This window comes from Aplysia californica, unplaced genomic scaffold (assembly GCF_000002075.1).
Source record: "Aplysia californica isolate F4 #8 unplaced genomic scaffold, AplCal3.0 scaffold00020, whole genome shotgun sequence".
Lineage (NCBI taxonomy): Eukaryota > Metazoa > Mollusca > Gastropoda > Aplysiida > Aplysiidae > Aplysia > Aplysia californica.
In genome coordinates, this window is record NW_004797290.1 from 1,574,935 (window position 1) to 1,578,490 (window position 3,556).

Genomic DNA, 3,556 nt, shown 5'->3' on the forward strand with positions numbered 1-3,556 from the left:
AGAGAGAGAGAGAGAGAGAGAGAGAGAGAGAGTGTGTGTGTGCCCGTGCGTGGCGTGCATAAAACGTGTATAATTCTATTATTATTGAAAATATTTGCAGAATATGCTTTATATAGGACTACTATTGTCCTTTGGGTGTTGTTTCATGTTAAAACTGTATCTGGTCATAGGTTTTCAAATGAAAGAGAATCAACAGTCAAAAATGTGACAGGCTCACTGGTGTCCCAGTCTTCCCCCGCTGTCCCGCATTTATAACCTGTCAATGTGTTAATGTTCTTGTTTTTAAAAAAAATAGCAAGCGTTTTGTCGGTGGTTTAGTTCGTCACGCATATTTTCAATTCGGTTTATCTTTGCGGATCTCAAGGCCTACGTTTTGATCAAGTTATTTATGATGTTGAGTATACATGTAAATTTCCATTTGTCGTTCACTTTCAGTGCAAAGTGTAACGGCAATGGAAGCATGCCAATTTGTCACAGGCCCAGTTTGTCACAAACCCAGTTTGTCACAGGATCGGCTGTGCCCTGCATGGCGGAAGTTATCACTGACACTCTAAAAAGTTAAATGAATGATTGATTGATTGTATGAATTTAATTTAATTTTTCGATTGATTTTTAACGAAAGGACTTTCATTGTTGACAGTTTACAGAGTAAATTGCTTTGATTTGCCTTCAAAAAGGAAGAAATATTGAACAATACAAGCTGAATGGACATTTTAGAGGGACTATCTCTACACCACCAATTTTAAGGTGGAGAATTAAAAACTTAAGTTACAATTACAGTCTTCAAGTTTTGTAATGATGACTGTCATCAATACTCAAAGACAAACCAGGCAGCCCCACCCCCCCCCAATCGACGAACGTCAGATCTTTTAGGTGTTCTCCATTTTCTCAGCCTTTATGTTCCTCTAAATATGCCCCCATGGTGTCAGCTCTAGGCCTATGTCTATGGCCTAAAAAGTGAACAAAAGACTATTTTTTTTCTAAGAAAGCTAAAGTATTTTAAAGTTGATAAAACATTGATGTCCATGTTCTACCATTCAACCATAGAAAGTATGATCAATTTTTGTATAACAGCATGGGCCGGGAACACAAGACAACAAGATAAAGAAAAATTAAATCGACTAATACGGAAAGCATGTAAAATTTCAACATCTTCATTCCCCTACTTGGATGAATTGTACATAACAGCTTGCACTAAGAAAATTAATTCCATCTTTTTAGACAACAAACATCCCTTGTTCCCTCAAATAAAAACATCAGTCAGAAGTAAAAGACCCATACTTCTGATCTGTAACAAAGAAAAATACAGAAGGTCATTTTTACCATCATCTATCAAAATGCTTCCATCTTAACCATCTTGTTTAGTGTACTTACGACCTTAGAGCATGCATCAAAATAACATTGAGTGTGTATCTAGCTTACGATTATTATTGTTTATATTGCTGCTCATTTATATTATGCATGCGATTGTAAGCCTTCTTGTGTGTGCATGTCTGTGCACGTGTGTACGTGTGTGTGTGTGTGTGTGTGTGTGTGTGTGTGTGTGTGTGTGTGTGTGTGCGTGCGTGCGTGCGTGCGTGTGTGTGTGTGTGCGTGTGTACTAGTGGTGGAACACCAAACCAATGTGCCAGGATCTGGACAATAAAGATGTATCTTATCTTATCTTATCTTATCTTAGTCTCTTCCCTGGTCGGCGTCTGTGATGTGGCCTAGTTGTCAGGCTCTTCACCATTGCATGCAGAAGACTAGGTCGATTCCCAAATGGAGAAGATCAAGTATTCCCTTCAGCCCGCTGGAAAGAGCTACATGTATAATATCCCTCAGTCCGGGCTGGCCCTGACAAACAGGGCTAAACAAGGCAGCGCGCCTTTTAAATTCATATAATTATGTGCGGTCGGAAATCCGACACGTCGTCATATTTTTTCCTCATTTTAAACTGGCGTTGCTATTATATGAACGCCCTTTCACTTTTCTTCATGCCACTATCTGAATCTTTAATGTATCTCAGTATTCGATACAAAGAAGCCCACTTTTGAGTACGAACTGTGTGCAGAGCAAATCTGAGAAGAAAAAAAAAACGGTCAAAAGGATGAAATTATTCTCCTATTCATTTTGGGGAGAATCTCTGAAGCATGACGAATTCTCCTGGAATGAAACATGTAGGAAACAATAAGCTTTCAAATAATTCCATAGAGGTTTTTTTTAACGAAAGAAAACTATCAGAAACTGCATAATATTATTGTAGGCTTACATAAAGTAAAGTTGTTCCCCCATCCGATCGGGACATTGGGGATTGTCTTGTTAGTGAAACAACTTCCTGGGCCTTCGGTATATTGTGGTAGGGTGGCCAGTTCCTTTCCACGCCGCCTTTACTTCCCCAACTCGAAGTCAGTTACCCATTACTGTTGGGTGGGTAGGAGGGGGCGAAAAAACCTCAAGTCCGAACCGAGGCTCGAACCCAGACTTTCCGCTTACATAATGTCGCTAATTTCATAGGTCATGGACAGACTTGGGCTATTTGATTAAATTTTCTTGTGTTACTTATTTGCGCCACATGTTCAACCACGTTCATTTTATTCCCTAAACATTGAGTGTAATGTAGAAGTAATGCTATTTGTAAACATGTCAACATGTTATATCATATAACCCTAGAATTACAAGCAGGTAAATCTATAAGAAGGGGAGGTCCAACATAAGTTTCGTTGACGATGTTTACGCTATTTTTAGTTTCGACTCTGATTTTGGATCTTCGGGGTGTATGCTGAAAGAGAGCTCAGTGCATGCATGTACACTAGAGAGCAAGACAACCATGATCGTGGCTTGCAAAGACCTCAATATGCTCTACATGATTTTTAATTTTCCATGAGGTATGAGCTTTTTACTTTCAGTCAGCACTTTTCACGGTCTCATGGGCCTTGCCTTTCAGCATGGGTGGGATTTTTCTCAGGTCATTGACATAAGATATTTATTTTTTTCTTGTCCTTGAAACCCCAGGCATATGTCAGAATCCTTAGACGGATTAAAAAACAACAACAGCAACAACAATAACAACAATGACAACGACAACAATAACAACAACGTTTGGAGCACTGGCTGCAGAGATGCCCCACTCCGCTACAGAGAGGACCGGTGGGAGGATTCAGGGAGGTTGGACTTTGTGCTATTGAAGCTTGAGAGGTGACCAGAGTAAGCCTGGTTCCCTGTAAGGACTTCTCTGTTGACATCCACCCATTGGCGCTCATATGACTTTATGCAGTTGCGAGCACCGTAAAACCTCTACTGAAACTAAATAATCTGCCTCACCCCCTTTTTCCCCTTGTCGCTTGTGAAGAAATCTAATATAGTTATGATAAATACAAGCACCATTTGGTTTTCGTCAACCATTTTGCTATACTTAGTTCGTTATACACGCACTTCTTTGTCTTTGCTCATTAATGTGAAGAGGGGTACAATGTATCAAGAAAAAAAGTTTACATAAGGAGAGGAGAGGAGATAGAAAGAGATAGAGATAGATAGATAGAGAGAGAGAGAGAGAGGGGGGGGGAGACGTGATACT